Below are 18,574 nucleotides of genomic sequence, written 5' to 3' on the forward strand. Positions count from 1 at the left end.
CCTCAATCGGTTGGAATGATCATATTATATTATTCCATGTTTCTAACAATGCCAGAGTAGTGTCGTTTGTTCATTTATCAGGAAGCGAGGCTCATTTTGTTAGTCGAGACTGGAATCTCTGCGAAGTTTAATTCATTAATTATAAGCTACGATAATTTTGCGTAGGAAGACATCCATTCAATCTACTGAAAAATGACAGAAACATTTCATCTGTAGGAATTGGAAGAAAATTCATTTACTAATAAAATGAACCGTAATCCAGAAAAGTGACGCAACGACGCAATTACCCCAATAATGATTAACAATCGGAATTTTTTAGTGACATTTGAACAGTTGACATATTTTTCATCTCAAATAGACATTGTTTGGATTATTAGACCTGGGTAGCAGTTTTTGAACCGCTTCTTTAAACAATTTTGATCCAGACTGTACGCTCAACAATTTCCCAACAAACAGTGACACACAGAAACGAGTATAGAGATCGAAACCGTTAACTTTTGTAAGAAAAAAATATAAGCTGAAGACTTTGCAAAGTTTTGTTAAAAAGCCAAGTACTCTTCTTACTTAACTCAAATTTCAATCACAAATACGGCTGGGCGATTAGGTTGATATAAATTTGGCCACACGGTTTTTTTTCAGTGCCTTTTTTTCAGAACAGACGCAATCCTACCTAGCCACACACCCCTGTTGGTCTAGCGTCGCCTACGGTGGCATCATTCGACGAGGCTTCCAGCCAATGACTCAAGGGTTGAGTTACGATTCGTCACTGTCACCTGGTGCAACGTCACCGACACGTAGATGAGACAAAAGATTGTGGGAGGGTGAATAATGATACGCAAAAAAGAGTAAGAAATTCCATCCGTCTCTTGGGAACGGTCTCCGTGCGTTAAAGTTTGGAAAATATCTTGAAGTGGACAAGGGTTGCGGACAACGAGAAGACGAGGGACTGCGGGTCGAGGGCGCAAAGGTCCCTGCATTTTAATAAGGCGTTTGGCAAAACATCGACTCGGATCTCGACACGGCAGAATGAACGAAAATTATTGCATGTCGGAACAGGAATCGTGTACACGAGAGACGAGATGAGACTTTATGTTTACCTTATCGTACACTGCGCAGTCTCACCTGTGATAATAATTGTTCACGACTGAAAAGGATCGCCAGCTTGCGTATCTTTATAGTCTATTTGAAACGTATTTATAGTAATTTTACCTCAACGATGTGATTTAATATGTAATTAACAATTGGAATAACGGTAATTAATTCGTGCTTCTTATTACATGATTATAAGGAATAAGTTGCCGCTTTTTACTGTTCAACTAGCATAATTATCAGACGTAATCATGTGAGAAAAATTCAACTAGTACAAATAGTTCGTCTATTAAGAGAGTATTCGCATTATATAGCCTCTCGCGTGATTAGTAATGACTTGCAGAGTGCAAATAATACCGACTGTGTAATTACAGGAATAAATAATCCAGCCCATCGCTCCTACACCTCCTGACATCAGGCCTAATTATTCTAACAAATTGAATTTTGCGATAAGAATCTTACTACCGCTTTGTATAGTTGAACAGAGACTAAGAGTGTTCCTAATGTAAACAGATAAGCTACAATATCATGATTGTACAGCTGCGGTTGTTAATTATTTCAGTTCGTATACCTCGACAAACAAGTTTTACTGTCTCGTTACCTCGTCATTGGTTCATTACGTCGATGAATACTCGAAAAAAGTTTGATATTGTTTAATCAATTTATGTACATTTATATTCCGAATGATTCCAACAGCTGCGGTGTCCGAGCGGTTAAGGAGATGGACTTGAAATCCATTGGGCTTTGCCCGCACAGGTTCGAATCCTGTCCGCAGCGATAATTTTTTTATTTTTCAAAATCAAAATTTTTTCTTTTTTTTTCACGTATTCTCATACAAGGTCCATTTTTTCAACAGCTGTGGTGTCCGAGCGGTTAGGGAGATGGACTTGAAATCCATTGGGTTCTGTCTGCACAGGTCTGAATCCTGTCCGCAAAGGATCATTTTTCGTTCTTTCAATTCAATTTCTTTTGTTTTCGAATACCACATGAACATCGTTCGAAATTACGACACAATTTTTGATATATCGAAGATCACGACGCGTTATGTGAATTCCAAGTCTTGGCTTTTCTCCCTGTAGGTATATCTTTCCATTTTCCCTTATCTCGGGTTTCTTAGAATTATAGCCATAGTATTCAATTCAAACAGTTTTAAAATTACGCATATTTGAACAACGATCGCTTCTGTACCGACCAACACACCGATAATGATCCAATCGCAGCTTAACGCGGCACATTACTCGAGCCGTATCGCCGAACTAATTAATGTGTGTATGTAGCTATAAATCGTGCCTACGTATCAATTTCTATCGGTACACGGTATACAGGAAACTAGGCATAGGCAATTAACGAGAGTCCCGCAGGTATAGCCAAAAATGGTGACGAGATCAATTGCATCTATTATGGCTAGCCTCCATAGCACCTATAAAGCACGAAACTTGAAGAGAAAAATCTTACACGTAGAAATAAATAGTTACCGAACCCTCTCCACTGTCACACCAATTATTACAGAACTGACTATTTCCAATTTTGACAATATCAAGTAATGATAACAATATTGCCGTCAATTGGGCACTGATTCATCACTGTACCTCGCTGCAATTCCGAGGTAAATTTCAATCGCGGCATGAGATGTGATATGGATCAGTGTCAAAAGCCAACAACGTCTGATCGCATTCCTCGTATTATACATGTACTAACGACCACCGTCTCCACGCCGGTATCAACTTTTTTATCGCTCCCCAAAGAGGGCCGAAACGCCCATATTCAGGCTACGCCGGGCAATGCAGGTTACGTACATCAAAAAGAGATTCCCAACCGGGGGAACGAGGTGAAGAAACAACATAAGCCACTGCTGCGGATATTCGCATTTGGTCAAATGTAATTTTACAACTGCAGAGAGAAAAAAGATTAATATATGTATGTATAAAAAGGGTGATCACATACCGATTATCGACCCCAACTCCTACACGTTGTGAATCTCAACACGAACAATTTATGCCTCTAAATTTTTTGTAATTTTATTTTTCAAGTTTCCACTTTACTCCAAATGCAATCTTTCCTCCGCCGTCCATTTTTGCACCGCATCTCGCCGACCAGCAAAGGCATTTATCCGTCGGCTCGCACCGGCGAATCTTTTCATAAAAATTCCTAGCAACCGACGGGCCGTCCCTCATTCTGTTTCCTTGAGCACTCTTCGCGCGAGCTTGTCTCTCGACGTCTAGACGCGTAATTGGAGAAACAAAGAGGCGGCAATTAAACTCAACTCACAATTACGCCAAGTAATGCGAATAAACCTGAATTGTTATATATTTTAATAATGATGATAATAATGATAACAATAAAAATGACGGTGAAATTCTCGCCGGAAAGCATGGCCGCCGTCCGCCTTCGTGACGAGCGCTGCCTTTTCTGCAGTTATAATACTTGTACGTAAGGCGGTGGGATTCATCGTTTGATTAAATTATTTCTTACAGCGTAAATTACGCGCAACGAGAAATGGTTAAGTCGGCGAAGTAAATTGCTGGGATAGAATTTACAACCGAAACTGCATACGCAAAGAGAGAAAGAGAGAGAGATAGAGAGAGATCTCGTGTAACGAGTATCGTAAGATAGGCAACTAGTTTTCCACCCGCCTTCGTTATTCTTGAACGTTGCGGTATAATAACGACAGGCGCTCTGAATAAGTTTTTTCTTTCCGCTCTTACCCCACTTGTGGCTTCTGTACATATTAATAAGTATCACGTTCATTTACTCCGAGCCGGTGGATCCTCGAGATCCGTTTGCGATGATCCTGCCTCGAGAAAATTTGCACAGCTCGTAAAGACCCGCGCCGGTCAAGGCAGGGCAGAAGTTGTAACGAAAGAATGGAAAAAGATGATCGTAAAGCTGTCCGGTATAATAATTCACAATTACACACGCCAGCGCAATGCTGCGGCATTATAAAGCATGGAAGGTCTAGCGGAGACCTCGAAAAAGATTGTTCCGCAGGTGCAACTATAAACATTGTTAATTCACTCGCAGTGCCGCATCGGTGTGCAATGGCCGGCATTAAGTCGTTCAATTATCGAGCTCGGATCAGGGTAGAATGATCGCTACATCTGCAGGCTGCGTGCGTGCGTTGCGGATTGAATTTACCGGGAGATTGATTTCGTTATATCGCGCATGCTTGGGTTTTTAATGACCTCGCAGAGACGCGACTTCGGTTCTTTCTGTACGCGAGAGATTAGCGACTCAGCGACTCGCGGAGCCTTTTCATTCCCTCAATATTCAAGAATTTGTCGCTCGGTTTAAAACCGTTCAGGTGGGTGGTACATCAAAGCTGTTCCGCAGAACGCCGCCCTTATTCGCCACCATTTTCCCCTCTATAAGCAACGAGGTACTCCGACGATGCCTTCTCATCCCCCCCGGCGCCCGAGGGCCAAACTTGGTAATAATCATTTATTATCCCTTTGAATATAATGAAAACAACAATGTTATGAAGTAAGAAAATTAAGGCTTTGTTTAAAAATGAGCTGCTCTACCCTGTTGTACTTGCGCGAGGCCTCTTAATAAATTCAAAGTGTAGGTATACGGGTGCTTTTTTTCAGGCTTCGCGTGCTTCGAGAAAACTGTAACGACAGGGATGCGAGGGATAATAAATTATGACGAGAAGAGATGGAAATTTGGCGAGAAATTTAGTTTATTTTACCTTTTCCCGCACCTCGGCGAATTAACAATACGCATATTATACGCTGCAAAGCTCCAATTATGTCTCCGGTCTAGCAGCACCATCTGGTTTTCATTGCTGTTACGAGGGCAAACGGATAGCGTAGAATATTTTTCCTTCAGAATAGTGGCAGGGACAGATCGCGTATTTCGGAGACGAAAGCCTCTGGAGCTTTTGAGAATGCACCCTCGTTAATAAGAGCAATTCCCCGCATATTTCCGCTCTCCATGAGCCACGATCACGAACGTGGCAACGGTGTACCGAAACTGGCCAAGCTTCCGAAGAATGCTTCGACCGGGCATACTTTCATTAATTTCGCATGTCTCGGCCACGACATCGTTATTCCATTGACGATTTTTGCCATTCGTATCGCACGAGCAACAAGTTGACCTTTTTTCATCATATACTACGAACTCGTAAAAAAAAAAAGAGGCGAGAATCAAAAGCGCGCGTTAGTATGAAAACAAAATATTTTCACAAAATTTAACCCACTGCCGTTTCAGTGGCGGGTGAAAATGACAGTGTTCGCAACTACGATTGTGCAGGGTTGGCAGAAAGAAATTCAAAAATTTTCCGTAAAAATACGAAAGGCAGTGTCTTGGTCAATTTTTCGTACTTTCTCGAACAAAGCCACAAGCACAATCACACGCCCTGTAATTTGCCACAGTCTGAAGAGATTTCGTAAACTTGGAGAAAGTAAGAATAATTCCAAAAGACGATTTGCCGTATTTGACGGAGGTCCGACATCCCCTTAATTCCTTTGTAGGAAAGTTTCGCCACTCGCATAATTCGCTCGGTCGTAGCACGTGTGAGTCTAGAAACGGAATGCGTAGGTTACACCGAAGTTTCGCGGTAGGTACTCCATAGGCCTAGAGGAGTAGGTCTCTCTATATCAGTGAGTAGATTCGCACGAGCCTGCGGAGCCAGGGCTCTGTATTAACTCACTTTGTGCCGGGGCGTTGGTGCTGCTACAGAGGCAGAGACTAGGAGGTTAGTTCTAGGTGTGCCAGCGAGCCCTAGACTCTAACTTGGCTAACTTAGCGCCGTAGGATCTAAGATCCAAGATCCTGGGACCCAGGCACCGAGCTTCTCACACCCTCCGCGTGTCGTTGGGGTAAATCGAGTGGAAATTTCCCGTTGCTCCGTATCTACGTCACTTAATCGTTCGAGCATCAGGAGTTTCCGGGTTAAGATATCTTTATTCTTCCCAAGAATTATACGAAATCGCATTTGGTGTAGCGACTGGAGACGTGTAATACAAATAGTATAAAGCGACGACGATGCTCGGTTAATTTTTGATTCCGGCGAGGCGAAACGTGACGTTTAGCCCGTACAAAGTGGCCGTGGACAGCTTCAGCTGTCCGTAACATTCGCGTTCGTGCGAAATTTCCGTTAACGCTCAGTTCTGCCTGTCTGTGCAGTCTTGATCTCTCGGGGCAGTGGAGGCACTATTTATATATCTGTTATACGTTGGGCCGAACGCGTGCTGCGAGGAGGAGGAAGACTTTGGGCATAAGTCATTAACTCTCACATCAGAGGAAGGCGTAATATGTTAGCGTCACCAATGACAACTCAACGTTTAATCACTTCACACCTCCTCTTGAATTCCTCGAATTGTTCTCCCGGTGTAGGAAAGTAAGATGATTTAACGACGGCAGATCTGCGGCAACCGCCACGCCGTCAGGCTCAAATATTTTACATAAAGGAATCAACCTACGAGCTTTGCGTCCAGCTTGCAAAGCTCCCTGTAGCCCGACTTGATACATAACCCGGCATCTGTTCGCGCGCAAACATTCGTGTACGTACGATTGGAAAAAGGATGTGGGATACGGCGCAGAAGCGGCTCGGAAACCGCGTTGCGGAATAAAAGGTATCCGCGGATGATCGCCATTCCACGCGCGACTTTGCCAATCGATGATCCCCGTCAATTTCGTATTCTCCTCGAATTCGTCGCTGTGCCTCTCGAAGTCTCGACCACACCGCGTTCGCCATATTCACGTACATTTCCGCCTTTTTCCCTCCCGTTTTCTCGCGGTTCTTTTTTCTCCCCAGCTCCTCTCCCGCCGCATTTGCCCCCCCGAGCGAGGCTACTTAGTTTGCGAGGTAAGAGGCATAAAATACGTCGTGGTATCGTAAAGCACTCGGCTGGCACTCGGTAACCAGCTTACAAATGACTCTCTTAATGCTTCGTGCCTACTGTATATTTTACTGGCGTTTACGCCACGCCATAACTTATACTTTCCGTCCGTCGCTGCATCTCGCGTCGCTTACCCACACACACACACGCACACAAACATATTTGTATAAGAAGGAAGAGATGAAATGGAAAGAGGGATAAAACCTCGGAGGAAAGAGAGTCTCTCCCTGAACACCTCGCGACGTTTTCCATCTTAACTGGAAGTGCACCGTTAGATCTAGTTTCTTCGGGGGCAAACCCCGAGCGATCGATCAGCTATCACGCGCGATATACAGACATATAACGTAAGTTGCAGCCTGCCGCAAGCCGCGATCTTCACCGCGGCATGTACCCAAAAGCGAAAAAAACATAAATCGACTAGACGATCGCACGCGTAATGCCGTCTGTAAATTATTTCCCTCGCTATCCTTTCACGCGTTGAAACAATGAAGCGATCTTCGAAATCGTCCGTCTTCCAGCCTCTGCATCATCTTGTAATATGAACTTGGTATTCCGTATCATATGCCCGCGCGGCTTTTGGCACCTACCCAACGACGGTGGTTTATTATAGTTTTGTTATGACAGAAACCGGCTCCGGTAAATTAATGCCGAAACAAATGTATCTCGTCCTAAAAGAGTCGGGATGTACCCCCTAATTGAATCGGTAAACACCATAACTTACAGCATAAGTAGTCGCGTCGGGGTAAATCACTTTTTCCAAAAGTTACACTTCCACCGTAGGGACTTCGGCGTGGTATTAGGTATAATATCTCCTTGAATGAATGAGTAAACACTTTCACTCGCAAAACAATTTGAGTGCTGATAGTTTATTCTGTATTTATTGGTATTATTGTCCCATATATAACGTCGGTATTTACAACAGGAATTTTTAAAACACCAGGACAGATCGCGATGTCGGAATTGCTGAAATCTGTTCCGTCATCTAAAATCGGCTTCGCTCTTGCAGTCGCATCGAGTCTCCTCGTTTGCGTGTAACAAAGAATTAACGCGTACGCGTGTAATATATGACGACAATTATTTTAGGTGTAAGGCAGAAGCACCCTTGGGATCGAAAATCTGTTCCAGACGCGTGCCTAATGCTAACGATTCCGTAAAGGCCTGCCCCCAGGGAGTCTTCGGAGGTTAAGAGCGTTTTAGTGCTCACTTAGCGCTTGTACAGACTCGACGGTTGTGAAACGGACCGATTTTCATCGTCGGAACGACGCTGCCTCCGACCTCCTAGCAGCGGATAGCGTTTTTCGATTGACGTACATACCCCTGTAATAAAAGCAAACAGAAGTTGCAGAATTCACGGGTGTTTTTCGGTGCAGTTTTTACATTTTCGCAAAGTACGGGCGAAGTCAGCAGCTCCGACTTTCGAAATAATTCATCGGTCGGATCGTATCTCGGGGTAAAAATTTCAGACCATGTATTCGCGATAGGATGCTTTTTTGCGCAATGTCAACGATTCCGCCACCCAGCTGCGGCAGCTGGTTAGCGATGCTACAAATCATACGTAGCAGACAGCTACGTGCTGTTCCCGCGCGGAAATTTCCCCCTTTTCCTCGTTGCAATGCCGAGTCTCGTCTGTCCGTGACATTTGCAACGGATGCGGAGAAACGGTGACGGTCGCGACGCATATTCTCGGTGGAGTTTTAGCAACGTAACGTTTCGCGTTGTCTACGAGGGTTTGTGTAATGCGTAAAATTTGGCAAGTAGAAAAAGAAAGGATGCGAAGAAGTTAAAAGATAGATGCGAAAGTTGGACCGGTTGCAAGAAGAAGGAAATCACCCTTCTAAACAGTAATTGCTAATCGGCTGATTCGCCGAAGCTGCACGTTAATTAACAGGTATAAAATCACGAGGCACTGAATGGCTGGAAAAATCCTTGATATAAACAACGTCGATATCGCAGCTGACAGTTATCGTGACTGTAAATGAATTTTCCATACTAATAGAGGACGCCGCGAAATGGTTTCAGCACACTGCGGAGATTCCGCAAGATCACCGTGCGACCATGCTCGCAGGGCCGTTTGAGGAAACGCGGAACTGCGGATACGGCCACCACGACTTTTACACCGCTACCATAGCATGTGTGAGAACTTTCCAAGAAGCCGGCATGATAATAAATTCAACGCAGGCTATAAGCTTTGACGATTTTAATTTTTCTAATTGCCAGGTAACATCTCCTCGCACACGCGTGCGTATACCCATATTTACGCGGATACCTTCATCGGGAAATCGCGTGTCGGAATCAAAGGGAATTAGAAACGCATTACCATGGCTAATGTACGTATTCTAGCCAGCCTCGGCTACTCCGATATCGCCTTGGAGACGGTCGTTGGATATATTGGACACTGCAGGACAGCTGACGTATCAAAGAGGTACCGCCGGAGTGACTGGACGCTCGGTCGGCCCTCTTTACGACCAGATCTGCCCTCTGATACCCAACGAATAATTCCTAATTAATTACTCTGCACGCGCCAGGCCTGCGTTATGCCGCATTCGATTCGCCGAATGGACGAACCCTCTGCCCGACTAGAGTTCGAAGCATCGCGGGATCGTGAAAGTTAAGGGCAAGGATCTGTTCGACGATGCGCCGATTTTCTTGTCGAAGAAATTCAACACGATTTTTTCACTTCGGATGAATTCCGAACAATATACGACGCGGATGGTTATTATAGTGGACTAACCGGATGATTCGCTACAATTTTGTGTAATTATAACCTTCGCCAAGCTAGTTCGAAAAAAGTGACTTCCTTTCCGCAATGTTAATTTTTTGCAGAATGCCAGCTTTGTTTGGAAAAGAATGTCATGTATAATCGTAGGTACTCGAAAAATTCTCACACTGATTGTGAGGGAAATTTTTAGTTCCGGAGTTTTGGTACAAAATGAAAATTAGTTTTCTAGCCGTTACTAGAAAGTCTGGTATCCGTTACTATTCTTTCTCATTACGATCACTGTTCCTATATTTTCTTGTAACCGTTGCGAAAATTTAATGCTTGCGCAACGATAAATTGACCTTAGAGCTTTGTTTAACTAAAAAAGCAGAGTAAACCTCAGAAACTGATTTTGCGTTGCAATAACTAAAAAAAGGATCGACGGTAGCGCAAAATGGTTAGGCGTACCTCGTTTTTCGTAATTCCAACAATATTCAAACAGTTTTTTTTTTTCAACGATACCTGTTTTACTCAATTTTTCTACTTACTATAACAAATGAAATTTTTCTCAGTGTAGAAAAGAGACAGGATTCAATGGAAGAGAAGGGAGTACAAGTCGCGTAGTCGACGGAAGACAAAGGTATAATAAGTCGCGTCCAGGAAGCGGTCATTCGGTAACCTTCGCGCGATCGGGATTCGAGATGTGGATCAGACAGAGAAGAGAGGTTCGATAAATCGTCGGCGCCGTCTACAACCTACCGGCTCGTGGATTGCAGAAGTAGAAAATTCAGAAGCCTCGTTCGGAATTGCAAATCGTGACCAGATGGACACATCCTGTTGCAGGTTTGCGAACAGGACGAAGGAAGAATTCCCCCGCGCTTCCGTCTGCGGAATAATATTTGGGTTACGCAAGCTGGGTTACGCTACCGGTGCGCGATTTCAGCGTCTCCGTCCACGTGTCTCTTTCCACCTATATACTTATGTATAAGCGTCCTGCAGGCTCCTTTATGCCGTCAACCCGTTCCTCTGACTCCGTGATACCTGCACTGCTGCCGTTGCAAAGTCCGCCGTCACGTCCAACCGCGTGACAAACTGCTTCGTGCCCCGTTGAATTGCAGATGGACGGGCAGATGGACACGTCCGGGGTAAATAGACTCCGGTTATCAGTTGCCACGACCTTTTACTCCGTTTTCACCGGGATCGTCGAGATGCGTTCGCCTCGTGACGGCGCTCTTTTGACGCGATCAACTTGCGGCCGTTCGACGTCTCGGAATCATCCTTTTCCGGGCACCTGCACTGCAAAACCGTGTCCGTGTCTCTTTCTAGGATTTCAATTCATCCAGGTACTTCGATTCTTTCAGTTTCGATGTTTATATATATAGTATATAGGTATACTAACTGACCTGCCCCGGCTTCGCAAGGAAACACAAATCTGAGTTGAATGATACACTTGATCAGGTAAGTGTCTTTCCGCTTGAAGCTTGCACAAAAAATGGCTTTGTGACCCCAAAACGTAAAATTATCCGTTACATCACACTAATGTTATATTTCACGTATACCCAACCATTTGGTTAGCGCACGCTGATGAAGCAGTCAAGCGGTGCTTTTTCTTACGGCTTAATTCACAAGTATTGAGAATTCGCAGAACTCAAATGAAAAACTTACTTCTATCAAAATGAATTATAGCCTGTGTTACTCGGAATAGCCTAGCTTTTTATTAATGAAAGAATTTTTAAAATCAGTTTAGTATTTCCAAAGATTACCCCTTAAATAAAAACACACGAACTATATATATATGAGCTTCATGACGATATTTTATACAGTGACTGCACTGCCCGAAGTTTCAAGAATGACAGTTGTTCTTATTTTCTTTCTTTCTTTTTTTCACCTTTTCCACGTTCGTCTTGTAAGCTCGGTTACGAGAAGACAATGATTAGGCCGTAAAATCTTTATTTCGGTGTACGTCGTCTCGCTCTGAGAGATCGTCTTGTATACGGTAGGTACTTAGAGACTTCATGGATGCAGGGCATCTGGAGGCAGTGCAAGTGCGTTCCTAATAGAGGCGGGTGTTGTTAAATTTAGAACATCGACGCCAATAACTCAACGGAGTTAATTACACTAGGAGACGAGATTGCGCGGGCGGAGTTATGTAATCAGTTTGCCCGAGTTAAACGCGATGTTTTCTGGGTATATAATTTGACGAAGGGCGTGGTGCGGTGACAAAGTACGACCACCACCCATCCCCATCCCCTTTTACGTTTCCATTTCCATTCCCATCCCCTGAACCCTCGACGCCAGACGCGGGTAATATATTCCTGCAGGACAGCACGTGTCTCTCTATTTTCAATTCGTTATTTCAAAGAATAAATAAAACAAGAGAAACGAGAAACATTTAAAGAATTACAATATCAGCCCTTGTTTCGTTGATATTTATTATTACTGTCGCATGAAAATACCCGCGAGGAGATAGGACGCAATCGCCTCCTCATCGTCGAAACTTCACGTGAAAAAAAATATCACTAATGACGACATTTATATCGGGACGGACAATAATGAGTTTCTTTTTTACACGTAGGTCGAGTTTTTGCACTCGGAAGAATACACAGACGCGAGACGACAGCTGCCTGCTAATCGGCAATAAGTCTGTCTTGGATTGGCGGCTCGCGAGACGTGCACCTCGTCCTATATCGCGATCATTAATTGAAAATGAGAATTAAAAAGGGGCTGCGAGTACCATATTTTTTGGCAAACATTTTTGTTTCAAAAGAAAACGTGTACCTGCCGAATCCAATATTTTCTAAAGATGAAAAATAATTTTAAAAAGAAAAATAGCACTCACAGCCTTTATCGATTCTCCACTTCAATTTACCGACTTTCGTTTGAAACGAAAAATTCCAAAACATGCCACGGTGAAAATGGAAATTGAAGAAAAAAGTAACTATAGTCGCTCAAATATGGGAAATTCTTTACCGCGGCATGATCCATACCTCATAATGTACGAATAAATGAATTCTGTCGTAAATTATTCGTATTTTGAAACCGTCGACAGCTCAGGCACCTCTCGTTTATTCTCATGCGTATGTATTCCCCCTTCCAAGGATCACATGAGTTTTTGTCTCGACTCGTAGCTGTACCGCTGTAATTACAAGCTGGCATTGGCGGCGGTTTATTGTCCGAAGACACGCGAGCCGGGGCTTTTATATCGGATAATTGTGCTGGAAAAGCTGGCGTGTAACTTTCGATGAGTTCAAGAGAGGCTCGAACGGCCGCGACGAAGCTCGAGCAAAGGAAGACAGACCACTTTCCCGCTTCTACCCGGAATCGCGAGACCACCGTCATACCTTTAGGGAATCGGATCGCGTTTCGATCGGAGAGGTTCTACCGGTCTTGAAATAATCGCTCGATCCCAGCGGCGATCTATATACCCTTGCCCATATGCATTATGCATAACGATTCGTAGTAGGCTGAAAATGAATGAGCTAAACGATTTTTCCCCGCGACGTTGGCGTCTCTGTCGAGTCAGATTTTCAAAGAGAATTGTACGAGCTGAAAAAAAATAAATAATTGCAGCACAGAGTCGCAAAATTGACGACAACGATCAGGGCCGGTTGAAAGGTAATCGAAGCAATTTTTTTCGCTCCTTTTTTTTTTTTTTTTTTTTTGTACAACAGACGGTTTGAATGTAGGATTATAAATATTTACAGCTGATGTAGCGTTTGAAAGGAATGTGTCAGACGGGCCGCGAGGAAAACAGGTTGGAAGAAATTTATTCTGTTAAAGCGAGAACAACAAATTACGCCGATAGTTGATCTCTCCTAATGCGACACGAGGGAATGTTAAGAACTACACGTATAACGAAACTCCTTAGATATCCGCTACGGATTATTCCCTACTTTTATAATCGACGCCGATCATTTCTTTTTTCGCGCGGACGTGTAATAAAGAATAGTGAAAAACAGAGAGAATAAAAATGTCTGTAAAACGTCCGTCTTTCAGAATGTTCCCCCTTTGTGCGGTCTTAACGCGGCGCAGAAAAGGGTAAATGAGCGAACCAGAGCGGATCGAGTCGGATACTCTGGCATAGCAGAGCTGCGGAATTATGAGGAAAATTCGTGAGCCACCGGCTTATAGCTTCGTTTAAATTAAAGTATCACGACTCAGACTCTCCGTGTTGTTCGAAAGACCAAAGGTGCAGCGGCAGCGGTGAAAGAATGCGTTAGACCGCTCATTTAAAATTCCATCAGCATTTTTGAAGAACCAAAAATACTTGACTAATATATAACGCTCGGAATATGTTGTTACCAACGCAGAAAGGGATTTTAAAATCTAGACCAATGTACGCGGTTGCGTTCTTTGGCCTCGGCCGCTGTCATATATATGCCAGGAATGCGAAAGATTCACGCGGTGATGCATAGCGCGAGGGGGTATCGCTGCCAATATTAATTAGCTAATAAAAAGAGCTGTCATCTCTCGAGCAGCGTTGTATCCTCTATGCGAAGACGACAAACCTCCGCCGCGCGAATCTGCGCGAACGCTTCTTCCGTCGATTATTTGTATTTTTCGCCGTACACCGGTACACTGTGAAAAATTTCATTTGTTACAGTAACTGGTAAAATTGAGTGGAACAGGTATCGTTAAAAAATCTGTTTCAATATCGTTGGAATTACGAAAAACGAGGTACGCCTAACCATTTTGCGCTATCGTCGATCCTTTTTTGGCAATTGCAACGCAAAATCAGTTTCTGAGGTTTACTCTAATTTTTTAGTTAAACAAGGCTTTAACGTCAATTTATCGTTGCACGAGCATTAAATTTTCGCAACATTTGCGAGAAAATATAGCAACAGCGATCGCGATGAGAAAGAATAGTGACGGATACTAGACTTTCCAGTAACGGCTAGAAAACCAATTTTCATTTTCTACCTAGAACTACACTTTTCGACTGTGGTAATAAATGAAAACGGTTAAGGACTGAGCGGTAACCGGAACTAAAAATGTCTCTCACAATCGGTGTAAGCATCCCGCATGTAAGCATTCCCGAGGAGATCATAGTATACCTATATTAACGAACAACGCAGGAACTCACATATGGCGTAATATTGACAAGCTCGTTGGCGCATGCGTATGAATTTTCTATCGGTTACAACTCTCGACATGCCGCGTGACAGGGGCAGGGGATTACAGGGAGAGGGGAGCGGCGAAACGAACACGTCGTTGTTTAATTTATGTAGGAAGCTAGGAAAGTAAAAAAGACGAGCTACGGCCATGTGAAGTGACAAAAAGAAAGACAGGGGTTATAATTTATTCCCTCGACGATTCAGCTCTGCTCTGATCTTCTCTGCCGTATAGTACTATACCTATATGCAGACTTGGAAACCATCTTTACTTTTTCCCCCTCGCGGAGCCAGAGCTCGCGCTTTTTTCAACGCCTATATATACGAAACTTTCGTCACCTATCTCGGCGTTACGAATTCACACCGTGAAATATACTACTCTGAGATAATATTATTATAACTACCCGCGCCAACATCAAAGATTGCTAACTCTATGTCGGAATGAAACGAACTTTCCACCCAACCCTCGAGAATTCGAGTTTAAACTTTTTCTTCTCTACCGCAGATTCACAGATCCCAAAAAATTTATTGACATAAAAATTGCAAGTCGCTAATATCGGTACGATGAATTTTCTAGCTCGTTCAAAGTGATCCTCGTACAAGTGATCCGCAATCAACGACCACGTCTACGCAACTGAAACTTGGTTTCGATCGTTCTCTGATAAAACTTATCACCTGCAATGGGATCGAGTGTAAAGTCGCACGAGTCGCGGGATGCCTCGCGACAACGGTCGTACACCTTCGGTAGGGAAATTCAATCAAGTTCTTCATTGAAATTTATAACCGAAGACACGAAGACAAGCGTTGAGTGTACAAGCGTCACCCGAACGTGACGTATAAAGGTATTGCCCGCGTGGCGTATAACGGCTTGTTTTTCCTTCTAAAAAGAAGCCGGAGAACGTAGGAGGAAAGGTAAGAAGCGAAGACGGAGGACTTCGGAGTCCAGATCCCGCCTTGACGATAATGCGGGGACACATCGCCACCTCGGAGCGGCGATCGTAAAACTTGCTCAGGTAAACGCGGTGCCGTTTGAGCTCGAAAAATGCCCAAACTCAAGTTCCAAGGGAGCTGAGGACGGAGATCCGAGGATTCGAGTCGGGAGCCAGAAGCTGGTCCTACGGGCATTACGATCTCGTCTATTCCTGAGGGAAGGGAATAGACTATCTCAGGGTGCATGTACCCCGCGTGTACCGTCGGGGTGGTCTTCGCGACGACATAGGTTCATTAATTGACGAGATACTCGGAGATCCTCCGGCTGCTGTTGAATACCTGGCCATCCAGCCTCCGCGTTTACGAGCATTGGGATAATACCACGCGTTCATAGAGACGTAGGTAGTGAGTAAATCCACTGAAATGATTACCGAAACGAGAGGGTGCAATCGATGGGATGGATGGAGAAGAATGGGTCGACTAGTCGTTGTCCCGTTTCTTCGATATTTGCCGGTCGGTTCCATATTCAAACTGCATAATATATTTGGAAGAAGGTTACCATACGTTTTGTCCTCTTCTTGGATCGAACCGTTCGATACTGGAATCGTACAGACGTTGTTCTCGGGGAAAAAATTAGGTATCGTTTAAAATTTCATCAGTTTGCGATTAGAAAAATGCGTCCAAGGGCAATTTCCCGCATTTCGATCGATTTTGTTGCTCCGGATCGCCCGATTATTTCGTCAACCAAAGCCGAACTCGGCGAACGGAAGGATCTCCTTTTGTATTATACGAAGCCCCGTAGCTTATCGGCGCTTATTTTCTCACAGCTGAATCTAGGAATTCCACGTCGAGGTATAATATCCGTGGACCATGTAGTCAAAAGAAGAGCGCGGGTCGCCGGTTTGCGGCTGTAACGAGCATCGGAATCACGTCGAGCAGTGCTAATGAAGGATAGCTGGTTCTTCTTGCAGCGTCGCGTTCCCCGTTAGTCCACGGCCTGGTATAATACTCGGACTCCTCGATCCTCAGGTGATCCGCAGCCGGTTCTCTTGGCGCGTTTTAACCGCGCTGTGTCCTGCAGCGCGGTCAGCTGTCCCTCAGCTCCCGGTTCCCGAGGACGCTAGTATTATAGCCTGGATACTCGCCGCGAGCTTATCTCTCGGACATCGCCGAGCGCCGATGGAGCTAGACATCAGGCTGCATTTGTGGAACTCACGGTTGAAAGTCATCGGTGCAGGCGGCGGTTCCCGGTTTTAGGACGCCACTAAAACGTTTATGAGTTTATTGTGTCTTCGCAGCGTATCCTGCAACGAGTTGTGCCGCAGGTTCACGGACGCGTCTGGCGAAGGACGTTACGGCTGGTTGACTGATACATACGTAATTCCTTTTTTCCTTATTCCCGCGCCTCTTTTTATCACTCATTTTCCTTTTCGTCGCCGCGCCGGGCCTTTTTTGCCAACGCCTGGCCTAAGTAGTCCATGATGCCTAAGTTCCGACTCCGTTTTTTTCCCCCTAACCGCTTAACCTGCGGCCCCCGCAGCACGAGATATCTGTCGTCACTGTTCAGGGGGACAAGACATCCGTCAAGCGCCTCGAGGAAGGACGAAACAAGACGTATGCATGTACGTACACGTGTGCAGCGTTCACGTGCGCACGTAGAGGGCCCGGGCTACAGCCTCTGCGATGGAAAAAATTTTATCACTGTTCCGTAACTCGTCGCCGGGAGCCGAACGAGCCGATCGTCTTCGACGTCACATCACAGCTGAGCCTCGAAGGTATCGGTTCCGTTGTGTCTTTTGTCCCGTGAGAACTGAGGGTTCGTTCGGAGGGATGCGTTAATTTTAAATTCACGCTGTACGCAGGTTTGTTTTGGGCGATCGAATGACGAGTCTAATGTGACTTTATACAGATGTACAAGCTGGCTGGCATGATATCAATGAACCCCCCTCCAGATACCTCGTAAATGGTAATCAGGTAGTTTATGGCGAGTGACGTGAACGTCAACCGACTTTTCCTATTATACTGCATCTGTCTTACATATATATATATATATACATATATATATATGTACATACGAAAATTACGACCTAACGACGTAATTAAAAATAATTAGCGTTGTTTTTCTTTGTGTTTAATTAGGTCGATAATCACCTCGATGACAATAGTCCGGAGTGCGGTGTACACATCTAATACAGTCCATTTCGAATATCATTAGATATTGTGGCATTAACAGCAATAAGTGCCATAGCTTGTTAATTAACTGCATGTACGAAAGGCTGCAACAAGTTGCGCGCTTATACGCTTACCTACATTCTGTATTCTTCCGTATACCCATAAAATAATTATTATCGGTCTCACTCTTTTTATTATACCTCCCGAAGGTCGCGCCACGGGCGTTCGAAGGACCCCTGATGCGAACCTCGGCATCTGCACCGGCCACCGTTGCGAGACACGACCTTTATTCTATTTCGAAATTTCTTTATTTCGCCGGAATCACGGACTGCACTGATCCATACTTCCAAGATTAATTGCCGTGGCTGCAGAAAATGTTGAAAACTCGTCGAAAAACTGCTCCGAAGAAATATTTTCCACTACATACGGAAAGTACAAGCGATAAGTTTTTGCGTTCAATGGTCGGCCGACATTTGAAAAAGTGATGCAGAATCAAGTCTTGAGGAGCGTTATACGGACGTTGAAAAATTAGTTTTTATCGATGTAAAAGGAATTGAAGTACTCGATTGAAGGGGTTTGTAATTAAATCATACCCAGTCGCGTGATATAACGACTCCGTTACGTTAAAACCGAGAACCTCGTTAACCAAAATGAGTATAAAAAGCAAGAGAGTAAAAATCTGTGCGCGTTACAGCCCATCCAAAGCGACAACGCATCGTCCGCTGTCACTT

The 18,574-nt window shown here is 44.3% G+C and overlaps 1 protein-coding gene and 1 non-coding gene across 2 annotated transcripts in view; one reads left to right on the forward strand and one right to left on the reverse strand.

Moving 5' to 3' along the window:
• The window catches only part of LOC124174480 (protein vestigial), a 56,638-nt gene that overhangs the window by 29,114 nt on the left and 8,950 nt on the right, over positions 1-18,574 (reverse strand). The window lies entirely within an intron of this gene.
• On the forward strand, positions 1,785-1,866 carry Trnas-uga. The gene has a single exon. It is a non-coding gene; the product is annotated as a tRNA-Ser (tRNA).

Source organism: Neodiprion fabricii, chromosome 1 (assembly GCF_021155785.1).
Source record: "Neodiprion fabricii isolate iyNeoFabr1 chromosome 1, iyNeoFabr1.1, whole genome shotgun sequence".
Classification (NCBI taxonomy): domain Eukaryota; kingdom Metazoa; phylum Arthropoda; class Insecta; order Hymenoptera; family Diprionidae; genus Neodiprion; species Neodiprion fabricii.